The sequence below is a fragment of the Sturnira hondurensis genome, unplaced genomic scaffold, assembly GCF_014824575.4.
Source record: "Sturnira hondurensis isolate 20B ecotype Veracruz unplaced genomic scaffold, ASM1482457v3 Scaffold0008640, whole genome shotgun sequence".
NCBI lineage: Eukaryota > Metazoa > Chordata > Mammalia > Chiroptera > Phyllostomidae > Sturnira > Sturnira hondurensis.
The window spans coordinates 8,878,520-8,895,962 of NW_028081271.1; the positions used below are offsets into that span (position 1 = coordinate 8,878,520).

The 17,443-nt window shown below is 41.1% G+C and overlaps 1 protein-coding gene across 14 annotated transcripts in view; it reads right to left on the reverse strand.

The window, feature by feature from the left end:
- Positions 1-8,468, reverse strand: part of PCM1 (pericentriolar material 1) — an 83,731-nt gene extending 75,263 nt beyond the window's left edge. For 5 of the 14 annotated variants that reach the window (XM_037055242.1, XM_037055243.1, XM_037055239.1 and 2 more), the window contains exons 1-3: positions 8,090-8,467; positions 6,935-7,019; positions 6,444-6,514 (exon numbers count right to left, since the gene is read on the reverse strand). The gene's annotated coding sequence lies outside the window, so the exon portion shown is untranslated. Of the gene's footprint in view, positions 1-6,443; positions 6,515-6,934; positions 7,020-7,895; positions 8,031-8,089 lie in introns of those variants that run through there. The other 9 variants (XM_037055247.1, XM_037055246.1, XM_037055241.1 and 6 more) reach the window with 6 other exon arrangements.
- Between the last annotated feature and the right edge of the window lie 8,975 nt (positions 8,469-17,443).

Sequence of the window (17,443 nt, forward strand, 5' to 3'; positions counted from 1 at the left end):
TGCAGCATTATTCAGTTGATGAGACAATTTGGTAACAATTTTGAAAAAGATTTATTTATAGCTTTTCAAGAGTCTTTCTTTAACTTAGATTCTTCATCTCAAAAAGGAACACAGAAAAATGACTTAAGTGACTATTCTGTTAATTCCTCGAAGGATGGTACATACCCAACCCCAGTGCAGACACAGAGAGGAATTAATTCACAGTAAACAGCGGGGGGCTTGGAGTATCAGAGTCTCATTCTCTCCAACTGAACAAGGCTGCCTCACACTCTAACAGCAAGAAAGTAAATAGATTAATAAGATTAAATAAATCAAACAGACAAAACAAAATGAACTTTAAAGGGAGAGATCTTACTAATTTGGGACGTAGAAATAAAATGAAAAAAGTTCAATTGATTTTATTCACATAAAAAGGAATCCTAAGCAGCTGAAAATAGTGACAAATTGAGAAAAAAAACTCTGAAATAAATATGAAATATACAGTTAAAATCTTTACTGTAAGAATAAAAAAACTAGAAGAAACTCCCTAAAATTAAGTATGATCAATTTACAAAAACATCAGCAAACATAAAGTGATAAAATTAATATAGTCCAACTGAAAATTAAAATCAGGGACTATTACATTTGCTCAATTACATGTATTCCCATATCCCCGCGAAGGCAAAGAGAAACCAGAACTCTGTTACCCTGTAAGAATGTACAAACTAGTGCCCGCTTTCTGGGAAGCATTTTGGCAATACTGTACCAAGAACTAATAAAACTATGCTTTGACTATAATTATGATAAATTAAAAACAAACGAAGTATCAAATAATAGGCCCAATACTAGCAGGCCAGAATACCCTTCAAAACATGTAGTTATGAAGCCTGAACAATACTGCCTGTTCCTATCATCGTAAGGTATAAAAGAGGGAAAAAGTAATATGCAAAACTGCACACAGATTTTAAGAAAATATAATACAACACTTGCATGCAAGCAATTGTTGGTTAAAGGGATAGGAACATGACTAATTTTTCCTTTTTCCCTGTCTTACAAATTTTCTGCAATAACCGATTCCTATACAGAAACATGTTCAGTGAGCTGAAATGACTCATTTAAACTACTTTGCCACTTCTATTTTTTTAGATGTATGGATATAATTTATAACATTAAATAGGAGCTCTAAAAATACATATGCAGTAGAGGAATGCCACATTTAAAAGTACTAAAAGCAAACTATCCTAAAATGTAAATTAGAAAATTTTTAAGGTTATTTAAGTAAACTCTTAAGAAATTTCCCGGCAAAATAGAGTACCTTACACTTTCCTATCAGTAAAGTAACAAACTAAGTTTACTTTAAAATTGTTAAGACTGTATTTGAAGCTGACCGGTGTCTCAGTAGGTTGGGCGTCACCCCCAAAGCTGGTTCTTTCCCAGGTCGGGCACCTGCCCGGGCGCAGGCTCGGCTCCCAGGCCGAACATACGCGAGAGGCAGGCCCGTGTTTCTCACACGGATGGTTCTCTCCCTCTTCCTCCCTCCTTTCCCATCTCTCTAAAAATAAATAAAAATCTTTAAAAAAAGACAATATTTGAAAAGATAATGTTTCATATACTATGACAAATTTCAAAAATGAAAAGCTATTTTAAGGATCTCTTTTTAGGCTGATGACTGAATAATATTAAAATAAGATTCCAAAACAATTTGAATGTATTAAATTAGTTCAGGAAAAATGGATCAAATATTTTTAAACCTTTCTAAGAATACCACTTCCTAAATAAAGTTTGTTTAGTTTATTAAATAAACAACTTTGTCTACTGTTATATTGTGATTGGCATACAATGAGGTAGAATATTTAACAACATAATAATACCAAATGCATTTAAAAGGTGCAGGCCTATAGGAATGAAAGAAATAACTGCACGTGGATCAATTCTCAATATGTTAATATCCAGCTCATCTCTCTACGAGAGTAAATATCTCCTCTCTAACAGGTAGAAAATAAAGCCAAGTTATTTCTCTCTTCATGCCAACCTCCCTAACTACCTCAAAGTCACCTTCAAAAATACAGGATTTCTGTCTTCTAAATTTCATTCTGTAGACATACCAATATAAACTATTACTTATACAGTAATTATTATTATAAACTATTACTCATATAGAAAGATTTCCAATAATCTAAACACTAGGTATGTAGAAAAGAGGACCAATACAAGCAAGGTTTCTATGGCAGATCAGTAGGAACTGATGACTAATATTGTACGATGAGGGAGATGAGGCAGTGAGGAAAGAATAAAAGGATGACTCCTAGAGCAACTTGCAGCTTAAACTGGGTATATGATGATACATTCAAAATAATTTGAAAAGAAACAGGTTTCAGTTGTTGAAAAAAAATGATGAGTTCCGTTTTAGAAATGTTGAGTCTGAGATACCTACAGTATACCCAATTAAACGTGTGTAGCAAACAAACACTGGTCTCTCGGAAGTGAAATCTAGGCTGGAGAGAGGCTACAAGTCATCCACTCCTTAGACTTAGGTGCTAAAGAAGGTTCAGGGAGAGAGGAAGAGTAAGAGAAAAAAGACTGAACCTTGAAGGACACTGACATTTAAGATGCAGACAGAAGGCAAGGAGACTGAGAAGGTTCAGAAAGACTGGAAGGAGACCGGGAGCATGTACTGGAAATGGAGAAAAGCGTGTAGAAACATAGGGCATATGTAAGAATTCCAGGCACTACTTTGTCATGGAAGAAAAGTCCTGAGAAGTGTCCACTGGAACTCAGCAACAGGTCACTGACCATGACCTTCTTCAGGAGCAATTTCAGAAGGGTGGTGAGGGTCAATTCCACAACTGTCATCGAATGGGAAGGGGAGGATGTAAAGCAAGTCATCAGGCGATTTTTCGAAGGAATTGGTCTGTGGAGGAAAGTAGGTGGAGATGGTCTTTTATCAAAGTTTTGTTGAAAGTGAATTATCTTGATATGTTTAAAATTTGCTAGGAAAAACTTAGGACAGAGGAGATACTGAAGATGCAGAACAGAAAACAGTGAGAAAATAGTGTGTGGTCTCTGAGAAAGTGAAAATGGCTGGAATCCAGGGCACAAGAAAAATGATTAGTTTCTGACAGGCAGAGAAACACCTTTTTACTGAAACAAAAATAAAGAAGAAAGTGGACCTGTAAGTCTGGTTAGCAGATTCTGTGGCAGGAAGGTGAAAGGGTTCGTAAGTGGCAGGAAGGAGGAAGCCTGCCCATCCACGGTGAGACAGAAGGTGAGATGGCAGCGTCTGGGAGACTGAAGAGGAGCAGGAAACAGGGCAGTTGGCAGCAAGGACCCAAGAGAGAGCAGAGGGCATCCACTGACGCCGCATCTGCAGTGTGAACCCCTCCCGCACAGTGCTTATCAGCCTTGGGGTCAACAGCTCGCCCTGGCCCGGTCCAAGGCTGAGATTTTGCCAGGCAGGTGTACCAGAGAGACGACGACGAGATGGGGAACGGAAGCCACGGAAAACAACTGGTGACAGTGATAAATTGATGGGATGGGGAGCTCGATGGGGAAAAGTAAAAATTGTTCTACTTTTAACAAGCACTTCTAGGGATCCTGTGACCTACTAAACAATGTTGAAAATATTACTTAGAAGTTTCATTTCGCTATTTTGACAGCCTTATTTCACTCTCTTGCAAAGATATGAAACGCAAAAATACTGTGACAATTTATGAGCTACTGCCAGTGACTGATCTTTCCGAAGAAAACCCTGCTACAGAATTCTCACTGCAGAAAAGGGGTGCCCAAGCATGTAGCCCTGGGTGGCTGTGAATACGGCCCAACACAAAATCGTAAATTTACTTTAAACATTGAGTTTTTTTGGTATTACGTGTCACGATGTATTTAATGTGTGACCCAAAACAGCTCCTCTTCTTCCAGTGTGGCCCAGAGACACCCAAAGGGTGGCCACCTCGGACAGCGTTAGTGACCACAAAAACACCTATGACTAAGATTTACTTTTGAAATAAGACAAAGAAGAAATTTAAAGAAACTTAGTAATCAAGTAAAGAAAAAAGATTATTTTCCTAAAAATCTTTAAAATTCAGGTATTTTTCAAATGGCACTAAATTACTCATAATCATCTCTAGAAATACCTTACTTCTCAACTGATTGCTTTAAATCAAGTTTTTAGAAATACCCAAATAAAATAATGTGTAAACACAGCTAAAAAAAAAATCTACTTAGGGTCACAAATAACGAGAGTTGGCATTATATATACCAGTACAAGTTTTCTAAAAGTTGCATTATTTGGGGTAATTCTTCTCCTGATGGTAAAAAGGGAATATGCCATGCACTACTTTAAATCTTAACACAGTGTACAACTAAGCACTTCTAATGGAAACTGGGAAGAAAATGCCTACATATTTGGTATTATGTACTGTTTATCCAAAGTTTCATTTGAGGAACTTCTCAATTTCTTCCCTGTACTTAAGATGATCAAGTACCAGAAAAATTTTCAGTATACTAACTCTAAAAATTTCAATAATTTTCCAGAACTTAAAATAGCTCTATAATTACCCTTTTCAAATTGAAAAAAAAAAAAAAAAAAAAACCCTCAAACCCTGGCTAGGTAGCTCAGTTGGTAAGAGCATCACCCCGATACACCAAAGTTGTGGGTCCAATCCCAGGTCAGAGCACCTACAAAAAGCAACCAATGAATGCATAAGTAAGTGGAACAACAAATCAATGTTTCTTTCTCTCTCTCCCTGCTCCTCTCTCAAATCAATAAGTTTTTAACTCAAAATATTGGGGGGGGGGGAATAGATTGCAACACCAAATTTGAATTAACATATATTTAATTAGAACTATGTACCAAATATGCATTAGGTCTACCTTTACAGTTACTCTACGTTGAACATTTTCATACCAACAAAATTTAACATGTTTCTACAAAAGCTTTCTACAAAAACCACCAAGAATTCTGAAGTCAATTAATTTTCCAATACCCAAAGTTCTGCTTGCTGAGACCTCTCCTCTATAATTTATATCCAAAACCTACAGCACTTTTTTGTCATTACATACACCTCTCCAGGCAAACCAGGCCATGCTACTGCCCTGACTCTTCAACTCCTACCAAGAAAACCAAGTTCTCCTCATGTGAGTTAGCCCAACAGCCACGTTTTGTTTCATCTTATCCATCTTTCCTGTGTTAAAAGGGAAATCATTTTACTTTATACCTGACTTTATAATCCTTTTTATTCTACCAAACTCCTACTATCCACATACTTCAGTGGTAGGAACTCTAGTGCAAACACTCACATTGGACCTTTCCTGAGTTCCGTTCTTCTTATCCTACTGTGTTACAGTCTTCTACTTAAACAAGAAAATATTACTGAAAATTATAATTAAGATCTCAATCAACTGTCAATCTGTACTTTCTCATGAGGGTCATCTTATTTCATGAAGAAACTGAAGACGTGGCTGCTTTCCTAGAAAGCAGGAACATATTCAACAAATTTAGAAAATGAGCTGCTTTAAAATTTTAACTGAATTAAATACGGACTGAGATTTTCCTAAAAGAGCAATTATTTCTAAAACATTCTTTAAAAAAATTTCTCCTAATCCTCATCTGTTAGTCATTTAATTTCTAAATTGCCCCGAGCAAACTTAACTGCCCCTCAACGAGATTACACGGACTTCCTCCCGCTGCTCAGTCTCTCTCCATAACCAGTACTGGACCATGTGCTATGCACAGAAACTAACGTTTAAAGTACTTTTAGACAGCTAAAAGAAAAAAATTTAAAACTTCAGTCAATAAGAGCTTGAAAATAAAAAACAAAAGCAGATAATTAATAGAAAATCTGAAAAAGATTACTTAAGAATAAATGGATTTGGCTATCCAAACATCTATTCTACAACAAATTCGAACTCAAACAATCTGAAGAAATTCTATGAAAAGAAAGGCATTTCCAAGGTGTTACACAAACTATTCCACATTTTAACAGTTTGAAGAGACAGGGCTCCTCTGTAACAGACGGATGAAGGCAGACAGAAGTGGCACGCCAGAAAGTCAGCAAACAGGCCAGCAAACCCAGACTGTTTGTTTAGCAGGTAGAGAGGACCCTCAACTATGCCCTGGTGTTTTTATTTACTTATTTTTTTAGTCCTCACCCAAGATGTATTTATTGATGAGAGAGAGAGAGAGGTGGGGGGAGGGAGGGGGGAGAGAAAGACAGACATCAGTGTGAGAGAAACACGGATCTGTTGCCTCCAGCACACACCCAACCAGGCACTCAGCCCACAACCTCGGTACGTCCTGACTGGGAATCAAACCTGTGACTTTTCCCTGTATGGGGGACGATGCTCCAACCAACTGAGCCACACCACCCAGGGCATTCACTGGTGTTTTGTTAGCAGTCTCCTCCATAAAGTCTTCTGCAACTATAATACGAAGGACAGTAACATACATAATAATGTCAAATTACCTGCTTGGAAACTAGTTTTTGCAGCACAGAAACAGCTCTTTTTCTGCTTCACACTTCAAAGTGGTTGTCTGCTTTTGAGAAAAAAAAAAAGACTTTATTAAATTCTTTACAATATGAAGCAGAGAATAACAAATACTATATTTATACTTAAAATATATTTAGTAAATCAACAGAAAAAAATGCAATTAATCAGTATCTTAAACTCAATTTACTTTAAACCTTTCAGAAGACAATGCGGTGTACATATACATTTAAATCCTCCAAACGTGTACAATCCTATCAAACGACAATGTGCTACCTTAATATCTGCTTTGGAATATAATGCAAACACGGTAAACCCAATTATCACGTAAATATCCATGCCAAGTTCACTCTTCAGACTGATGAAGTCATTCACTTCCAATAATTCAAACTGTTCCAGAACTCTGTCTACCCGATGAGGGGGAAAAAAGGTTTCTTTATATAAAAGCTAGCTCTTTCATTAAAAATACCCTTATCGACGTAAAAACACAAGGTGGCCCTCAGTTCAGAAACTCAGTACTTTCAAGGCTTCCAGTGGCCCTCGCCGGGAAGGTGCTAGGGAAAGAAAGAAGCAGGTGCGCCCGAGCTCCACAACACCCACTCCAGTAACCCGAGAATACCAGAAGGCGGGGTCTGGAAAGCAGCTATGGGGCAGGGGTGGTGGGGGCGCCCTGAAAGCCCGGCTCCTTCCAACGCCAAAACACGATCCACCACCCGTAAGCCAGGCAACACAGACCTCAAACCCGTCCAAAAACATAAATAAATAAAAATGCGTTTTTCAGACCAGGCGCGCTCCTGAGCAGTGGGCCGCAGGAGGAAAAGTTTGGAGGACCCGCCTCCCTACCCGGGCCTAGCTACCACCTAATCCCCAAACACCAGTTTTTGCAAAGCAACAAGCAACGTTTCCCGAATCGCGTTTGGCGTTTGTTTCCCCCATCCTAACTGAACCTGCAGAAAAGGATGAAGATGCGAAGCAATGGCAGGGGAAGGTAGTAAGTTAACATCCCCCTCGTAAGAGTCCAAAAGCACCTCTTAGCCAAAGTCAGGAACGCCCCCCGCGACCCTTCTGCTCTACAAACACCCGAGACAACAGAAATCACGCTGTTCACAGCCCACCCGGAAAGCAGCGTCGTTTCTTCCCCGCCCTGTTCCACCCCGAATTTTGGACACTGAAACCCCACAGTAAAATTTGAGCATGGGGTGGGAGGGAACGCAATGACGGAGACTAGGGCCACTGAGAGCCCTTGCTTCGGAGAACTAAACCCCCTGACTCTGGGAACCAAACCACAGACCCGCTCCTCTCCTTCTACTCGAGAGACATTCCTTGGCACCCGGGACGCAGGGCGGCCTCCAGCCCTGGGCCGGGAAAAAAAGGGGGCGGGGAGGCAAGAAGGGGGCTCCACCGTAGCTAACGCGTCCCTGGATGCTCACCCCGACATGGCGTCGGTCGGTCCGGGCGAGGGGCGGACCGCCTGAAGCAGGCAGGGAGAAAACCCAGGAGCCCACAGAGAGGCCTGGGCCCGAAGCCAGGCCCAACGGGATCAAAAGTCCCAAAGCGCTGGATCTCCCGCCCCTGGCGCCGCGCTACCCTCGGTTGCCAAGGGCTGGGGACGCGCACGCATTACCTGTAAACGAAGCAGCCGCTCCTGCCAAGAGCGGAGCAACAGTCAGACCCCACAACCCGCCACCGACCGCGTTCCTCCCCTGGAGACCGCAGCAGGGACAGTCCACAAGTTCCCGGGCTGCCGCGGGCCCAATGGCCGCCTTTCCTAACTCAGCCAGTCGGCGCCAACCGCCGCAGCCACCGCCATCTTAGGATCTCATTGTGGTGGGAGAAAAGGGGAGGGGGGACTGCAGAAGGGGCTGCGCGCCCCGGGAGACATGCGTCGTCTCCGCGGCAACGGCCGCGCGCAGGCGAGAACCCGCCCGGGCGCGAGCCGCAGTGCGACCCGCGCGCCAGACTGCAGTCACGTGACCGGCCGGAGTCTGCGGTTTCACCTCTGGCTTCTCGGCCACCGCTTACACCAAACAATAACCAGGGACTACACGTCCCAGGATGCCAGTAGACCGGGTTTGGAGCGTCCGACGGTCCGCCGAGAGGGAGGAGAAACAAATCCCAGCAGGCTGTGCGCCTCGCGGCTCGCGGAAAGAGGGGCTCGAGGCCTGGGCGGAAGTGGACGGGCCAGTCTTGGCAGCTGGAGGAAGAGCGGAGGCGCGTTCCTGTTTTCCGTGGGGGTGTCAGCTCCGGATGGTGCCGGATGGAGAAGAAAAGACCGAAGTCCGGGATCGCACTTGTAGTCCCTGTCCACCCACATCTCGGTCACGAAGGGATGGAGACAAAAGGGCCCTTACAATCTACTCCCAGTTTTACATCCACGGGAGTTCCTTGACCGGGAGCCATGTCATTAGTGGGAGAATTATAAATGTAAATAATCAATGTCACCTTCGATTAATGTCCTACTTTTATTTTAGAAGAGCCTGGTGATTTACATCACAATTCAATATTGAGTATTTTCTCTACAACTACACTGAGTTATTTTAATGTACACTTTTCTTTCAGCAGGAGCTTTTTTTTTTTAGGTTAGTAAATTGACAGGTTCGTAAAACAAACCAAAAAATGCGACAGAGGGACAATTATGGCTTTCAGTGTGCCTACCTGAAAAAACTAGTCAGTTTTATTTGAATGCAAGGGCATTCCACTTAGGCGGTTTGTAATAGTGGATTTTTTCCCTGAGAAGAATGGGCAACAGGGTTCCAACAACAAATTGTTCCCAAAACCAATTAATAGAACTCGTCTCAATGCATAATTTAGGTGAACGACGCTCCAGCCTGCGGCAATTTGCAACTGTATCCAGGTTCAGGCTTGGTGCGATGGTCTTTGACACTTTTTTTGTCATACATTTTTTAGTACTTTCCGTGTGTCTCACATTGCTGGTTACTTAGGTAACAAAAACATTGCCCTCGAAGAGCATATATTTTAGTGAATGATGGAGGAACAGGCTGTAATGTAAATAAATTCTGATTTGTAAGAAAACCAAGTGCTGCGGGAACTCACAGCGACTAACCAGTGTGTGTGCTCTTCAGCATAGCTTGGGCCCTTCTCATTCCACCACCCGGTAGTTCTAAAATCTTGGGCAGGTTACTGATCCTTTCAGAGTCTCTATTGCCCAGCCTGTAAAACGAGGCGGGGGGTGGAAAATAATAATAATGCCTAGCTTGGAGGGATTTTTTAAAGTAGTATTTATTCTGTATAAGGCCGGATTAAGCATTTCACCTGTTGTGATTTTCTTACTCTCACAACTATCCTGAAGAGGCTGAGTGTGCATTGGTTTCATTTTACAAATGAGAAGTTAAATAAATCACCAAGGCTCTTTACTCCAAGTGGCTCTTTACTCCAAGAGCCCAGGTTTAACCTGAATTGTACTGACTCCTTGGAGAGATTTTTGGGTTAACTGAGAAAATGCATGGGAAAAAGTACTAGCATATGATAAGATTTCAAAATATTAGCTGTCATTATCAAGATCATTACCATTTTCTTTTATATGGGGAGGTGCAAAAATAATTTTTCCTCTTACCTTTTAAGTCCTTCACTGGGCTAATAATCAAATCAACAGATTAACAAAAGAAAATGTCCAAAATTTATTTGGATACACATGTAGGGGGGCACCATAAGAATTTGAGACCCAAGCATTGGGCAGTTGAATCTTAATATGCGATTCTGGACAAAGAAGAGGGAGGTAGTAGTCTGGGTTTCAAAGGGAAAGGCAATTTAGAGGTGGATAGGAAGAGCAAACATATAATAAATGCTTTCTGGGCTACCCAGAAACAAGGGTACCCAGGAGGAAGTTCCACAGCCAGGCTTTGCTAGATTTCTTAGCGGGGAGCTGGGGGAGGGGGGATGGGTTACCACATTTATTTTATATTCTGATGCTTTAACCAAGCTTTTCTTTTTCTTTAAAAATTTTTTGTCTTTGATTGATTTTTTAGAGAGAGAGAGAGAGAGAGTAAAGGAGAGAAACTTCAATTTGTTGTTCCACTCATTCATGCATTTGGTTGCTTTTTGTATGTGCCCTTACCTGGGATGGAACCCTCAGCCTTGGTGTATTGGGACTATGCTCTAACCAGCTGAGCTACATGGTCAGGGCTAAACTTGTTTTTCTATCTGAATTCCTTCAGGTAGTTGGGGAAGAAGGTCAAAGTTTCTTTCTGAATCTTGTTTTCTTAACAACCAGCCTAAAATCAATATTCTAAAAGGCATATTTGGGGGTGGCAAAACTTTGGTCATATATATATGGGACTATATATATATATGCATGTAGAAGCTGTTGTCATTAAAACAATTCAGATCAATTCAAAAGCATTACTGAAATCAGTATGGTTATTATGTTTCTTGAATTTATGGACTCTGAAAAATATAAATAGTATTATGTTTGTTTGGTGGAGGGAGGAGTCTGAGACATTTTTACATTAAAAAGGGATCCGCAAACTCAAATATGGGCATTACAGATTTTAGTAGGGAACAAAGGAAAACAAAGCCCCAGACTATAAAATTATCCCAGACTTCCAAAAACTCACCCAACTTAGAAAACAAACCTTAGGTAAATGAATCAGTTTAGTAGTATCAGTATATGAAAATGGCAAATAAGTGAAGCAGAGAGTAAGTGCTTTAGGAATTCAGAGAAAGTATTGATGTATTGCCTCAAAGGTGATGATTGTCCCAGGATTTCTATGTAGGATGAAATTGGGCACCCGGGTCTGGTGGAAATGCAGATGGAGAGCACGAGAGGCCCCTCATGTAACGAAGTAGTTAACTTTAAGACTAGTGGCAATGTTTAGAGGGAGAACAGAGAAGGAGGGACAAGGAGAACAGACAGTGGTGGCAGGAGGAACGAAGTCAAGGCATTGGACTCTGATGCTGAAGGAAATCTGTCACCCAGTGAAGTATCATTTGTTTCTTTGACACTAAGAGAGGAGCCCTTACAATATAACATTTTGTGCTACATTGTTTATCTTCTTAATGTCTCTCTGTTCTTTGTCCCCAAATGGATTTTAGGCATGGCTGAAGCAGAAAACCAGCCTTTTGTATGTGTTTATATTCCAAATGCCTTGAAGAGTTTGCTTATTTTGATGTTTAGTAATATGGGTTTGGAGGCCAGTTCTTTGCAATACCCACTAGTAACCTGCAGGTGGCAACAGAACTTAAAGGGAGAACCTTCAATGGCTACCACCCATACTGCTGTGATAACTGAATTTTATCATAGATTGTTCTTATGTGGTCTTCGATACACCCAAGGCAATATATGACATTTATGTAAATTATAAAGTACAATCACTTCATTCAAGAATCCACTACCTAAACTAAAAAATTAGATCATAACCAATGTATTTAAGGGCCCCTGTGCTTTTCTTCAAATCTATTTTCCTTCTTTGCAGACATAAATGCTATCCTGAATGATACCGATGTTATTATTCCTCAGTTTTGCTCATATAACTATATATATATATATATATATATCACTAAATAACATATTGTTTAGTTTTGCTTGTTTTCAAGCTCTATATACCATAACTGGTATCATACTGAATATGTTCTTGTTTGACTTGCTTTGTAATTCAACATGATGTTTCTGAGATTCATACACACTCATGGTGGAAACACAGTCTATTAAGAGTACAAGAACATGATGTAAAATCACTTTTGGAATACCCCTGCAATTGAATCTAACTGATTTTGTCTGTGCTCTTTGTATTATCCTCGTGGGTGACGGTGAAGGGAGAGATTGGTCGTGTCAGACAAGGGACTATTTAGAGGCCTCTGACCTAGTTCTTAGACCTTCTGCTTAAATTTAAGCACTTTACTTCTCTGCTTTAAGCTAGCCCAGAGTTCCTCAGTGTTGGCACGACTACATCTGGGGCAGGATGGCTCTTTCTTTGGGGGACTGTGCGATGCAGTGTGCTTCGCAGCATCCCTGGCCTCTTCCCACCAGATGCTGGTAGCGCAATCCCTCTACCTAGTTTGACAACCCAAACGTCTGCTGACCTTGTCAGTGTTGGGTAAGATGAGGGGTGAGGGCAGGACCACTCCTGATTAAGAAACGTTGATCTAGTCTTTGCCTTGAAAAAAAACATGTTAATTATGATTTTTCATATGTACCTCTTTTGCTCAAAAACCTGAACTTATAAATAATTAAATCCATTAATTACTATATATAATTGTATCAATTAGTTATATCAATTCCAGATGCATAAGTAATGTTCTAAGGCTCTTCTTACCTTCATATCTAATTACCATGACATCTCTCATTACTGCCTCATTCGCCTATGACTGGATTCAAAAAACCCAGGTGCTGCTCTGAAGATAGAATATTAGTGTTCATACCAGTCTGACCTGCCCTTTTCTTCATAACCAAGTTACCCTTTCCTTTAAAAAAATCACTCACCAATAGATGTAACCCTATGATTCTGACAATTCCATTCACATTGACATTTCATCAATTTTTACATGGTTTTACATCTATAGAGTTGTAACTACTGTATACGTCTTCCTGTATTTTTCCTGTATATATTCTTGGGGGCCTATGTGTTTTTACCCCACCTTCTCTGTTCATTGTAAACCTGATCAGAGGTGTAATAGCATAATCCTGTGTGGAATGCTTGCTTCCCAGGACATACCAAGTTGGCAGGTTTAAACAAAGGGATGTGGGTAACAATAAAAAGGACGAAGAAGATAATAGGCATCTATTTCTAAGCCTTCCACCACCCCTGCAGCAGAAAAGTATCAAATATAACTGGATGTAGATTGTTAATTAAGCAGAGATATCAGGTAACTAGGTACAGAAATGTGGGCTGATACAGAGTTTGTTTTCTCATTCATATAAAAATATTAGAAAGGTAAAATTTATTGTGAAAACCCTGTTATTGCAAATAGAATTATATTTGAGGTATATATATCTCAAGTTATATTTGAGATATATATATATCATATAATTATATATGAGATATAATTCAACTATTGCCACAGTTATAAGGGATAACCTGGAATGACTTTATAAAAGATGAACTCCGAGCCAGAAAAGAGTCTTTTCTCACACAAATAAAGAGATGTGCAGGTGACACCCCGATGTGGTATCTGCATGCAAATTAACCTGGGTGCTCAAAGGAGTGTCCAGCGTGATCTGTGTTACATTGGTCCAAATCAACTCCACTGTGTTATGGAGGGAAGCTGCAGCCCTGTGTGTTGTGTTGTTTGTGCTTTTACCACAAAGAGGTTTCCTGCACTGCAGTTCTCCTGGAAGAAAGATTCTCAGGTCAGGGAGAACCGGCAAAAGGCGTGTCACAGAAAGACTCAGGCTCTCTGAAAAGAGAAGTCAGAATGTCTTTTCTCTACCTGAAGGGCACTAAATATTTTCCAAGGTTAAAAACTGGGATATTGGATGGCAGGATGGACAGTCCAACTTACGTAAAGAGAAAAGCGAAACCTTGACAATGGGTGCATCAGAATGGTGCAGAGCAGGGGTTGACAAACTTTTCTGTGAAACATCAGTCATTAAATCTTTTAGGTATTGTGTGTACCACACAGCCTCTGTCCCACCTACTCAGGTATACAGTTGTAGAGTGGAAGCAGGCGGACAGCGTGTAATGAATGAGCATGGCTGTGTTTCAGTAACATGTTACGTTGGGTCACATTTAAGTTTTATATACTTTTTACATGTCACAAAATATTAATCATCTTCCACCATTTAAAGACACTGAAATAGGCCGTGGGCTCAATTTAACCCATGGGCCATTGTTGGCTGACCCCTCATATACTGACCATTTTAAATTTTTAGGTAATGATACACAAATCCAAGAAGAAATTAGTAATGGAAGAAATTCAGTATGGTTAATTTACAGGATGGCTGTTTTACAAAGAATATATTAAACTAATAAGAAAGGGAGAATATAGAACAAATATAACCAGGCAATATTTGAAGGCATTAGTTTTTACTGTGTTCATATACATTTTGTTTTCCCCCATTCAGACTACTTGAGACATACATTGCCTCCGTGAAGGATTGTCACAGCCAGAAATAACAGAAACAAATAGTTTTTAAAGTCAAGGCATAAAAGAATAAGATTAGAGCAGTTCCCACTCCTCACAATTTGCCTGGGTGGAGAGAGGAAGAGTTGATGGGAAAGCAATAGACCCTGATGCCTTTCCCTGCATCCCTGAGAAGAAAGGCGTCATCTACGTGGGGGACGACTGCAGGGAACTTACAGAGCCTAGAGCTGCCGCAGGAATAGAAGGGTACAGTGGTGCTATGTAAACCTCGCCCAGCACAGCCCGGGAAGTCACATGCAGTCCCAGAAATGGAGAGACACCCTGAATTGTTTATGATACTGAATCCAGGGAGATCGGGTTTCTCCAAGCCCATAGAATATAGTCTCAAAATCCAACTAGAAAAACAACAGTTACATTTAGCTTTCACATGCAACTTTGGGGCATAAAAAACATACGCACTTTACTCACATAAACCAAACGTCAACTCCCCGAGTGTTCCCAAGCCCTTGAAGCACTCGGCTAACCAGCTCTCCATCACAAATACAGCAGGACTCCTAACCTCGCTTGCCAACATCTTCGAGGATCCTCGGAGCTATTATTTTCTGCTTCTGCTGAATTTTTTATTTCTCCTTATCCCACACCATTCCCAAGACCAAACACAGCCTCTTCCCCTCTACTTTGTCAAAATACCATGGACACAAGGCACCTCTGTGTGGTAGCTTTGACATTAACAGTGGAAGATAGAAAAGAAAAAGGAAATTACACTGCGACAAACATCTTAAAACTAAGTATTTGACACCAGTGTTTCTTAAAGATGTTTGGCCATATCCCGGAACTTCCCACTGACTGCTTCCTGATCTCTCACTGTCGTCTGGTGGATTCTTTCTTCACGTTCTTCTCCTCATTCTTATCTCATTCACTCCAGTGTTTCGCATGCTTCCTCTTGGCTGACTCACAGAAACCCCAAATTCATCACTGATTCTTTACAAACAGAATAGCTTTGTTCCTACGGTCCTCTTCCAGCCTCCCAGCCGGGCCCACTATTTAAATAAACGATCTTCTCTCTTCACTCCGCTAATTAGTGTGACCCGTTTCCTCTGCACGGAGATCTGAGAAACGTATGTCTTCTTCGATTGCTAAAAGTAATCACATAAGACTGTTTCTATCCTAATTAGTCAATATTACCAGAAACATTTCTATTTTCCTGACATGTCTTCCCTCGTTATTTAAGACAGAGTGGGGCATGGCTAACTCATAGGGGCCAGTCTTTAGTACACACTTACAGTGGAGAGAACAGTGGAGACTTTTGTCTAATTTTCTAGATAGGTGCTTTTTTTTTTTGCTCTTTGTTACATTCCCTCAACTTGTCATTTTAAAAAACATTTTCACGTGACCTGGGGCCATCATTATCCTCTGCAAACAGCAGTGATGTCACAGCTNTCTGCACGGAGATCTGAGAAACGTATGTCTTCTTCGATTGCTAAAAGTAATCACATAAGACTGTTTCTATCCTAATTAGTCAATATTACCAGAAACATTTCTATTTTCCTGACATGTCTTCCCTGGTTATTTAAGACAGAGTGGGGCATGGCTAAGTCATAGGGGCCAGTCTTTAGTACACACTTACAGTGGAGAGAACAGTGGAGACTTTTGTCTAATTTTCTAGATAGGTGCTTTTTTTTTTTTTTTTGCTCTTTGTTACATTCCCTCAACTTGTCATTTTAAAAAACATTTTCACGTGACCTGGGGCCATCATTATCCTCTGCAAACAGCAGTGATGTCACAGCTGGTCTCTGAGAAGCTTCTTGTGGAGTGTGTGTGTGTATATGTGTGTGTGTTGGGGCGGGGAGTTGTGGGGTGCTGGGAAGTGTGAAGACAAGGATTCTCCTTACAATGTTATGCTCCAGGTTTAAGCTGCCCTCAGCCACCACGGGCTCAGACTGCCCCTCTTTGCCTCTGATCAGCACAGATCCCTGCATAGGCCGTAACCCTGTTCTACAGTTTGGTGACCCTCCCTGCCTCCGTGGACTGACCCCCCTGCCTCCGTGGACTGCCAGTGAAGTACTACAGCAAGCGGATGAGAATGTGTTCCTAGAGCCACACCACTTTGAGCCAGATCCTGGCCTAGGTGACCTTGAGCAAGCTGCTTGCCCTCTTTAAGTCTCAGTTACCTCATTAGCAAACTAGGGATAAAAATAATGTGTATCTCCAAGGGCTGCTATAAGGATTAAATGAACGAAAACACAGAAAGTGTTCTGATGGTTCCTGGCCTGCAGTACATGATCTATAAATGTTTACATTTATTAAGCTTACAAGGTTCTGTGCCAATATTGACTTGGGCTTGCAAGTTTTCAGCCTCCATTCCCAGCCTCACATTTTAGCACAGATTCCAAAGCGTTCACACCATGCCGGGATGGCTGGGTCCTGAAGGCTTTAACTGTTGGGGCTACGTAACTACCTCTAGACACTTGGCTAGATCGCCGCATGAGAGAAGTTGAATTTTATCTTGTAGGATTACAGAGGGTCACCAAGTCTTCTTAGGTAGAGAAAGGATTGGTTGCGTTTGATTTGGTAAAGATAACTTTTTTTTTCACTCTTACTGCCCAGGAGATGGTTTGCATGGGTAAGAAACTGGAAGTACACTGGTCCTCTAGAAGGTACCAATAGATTATGCCAAGGTGAAGACATAAATAAAGGTGACCACACTGAGGCTGTGACAACGGAGCTGATGAAGCGAGGTTGGCATTCGGGAGGGGCAATCAGTAGGACCCATTCCTGAAGGAAGCAATGGATGGGGGAGAGAAGTGATGTCTGACAATGCCAAGGTTCTCAACTGGACAAGTGAATCAGTAGGGGCCTTACTTATATGTTCTATCTTTTGTCTGAGAGCAAAACAACTCCGGGGGTTCTATTTTTAGATGTGGTCACGGAAGTATGA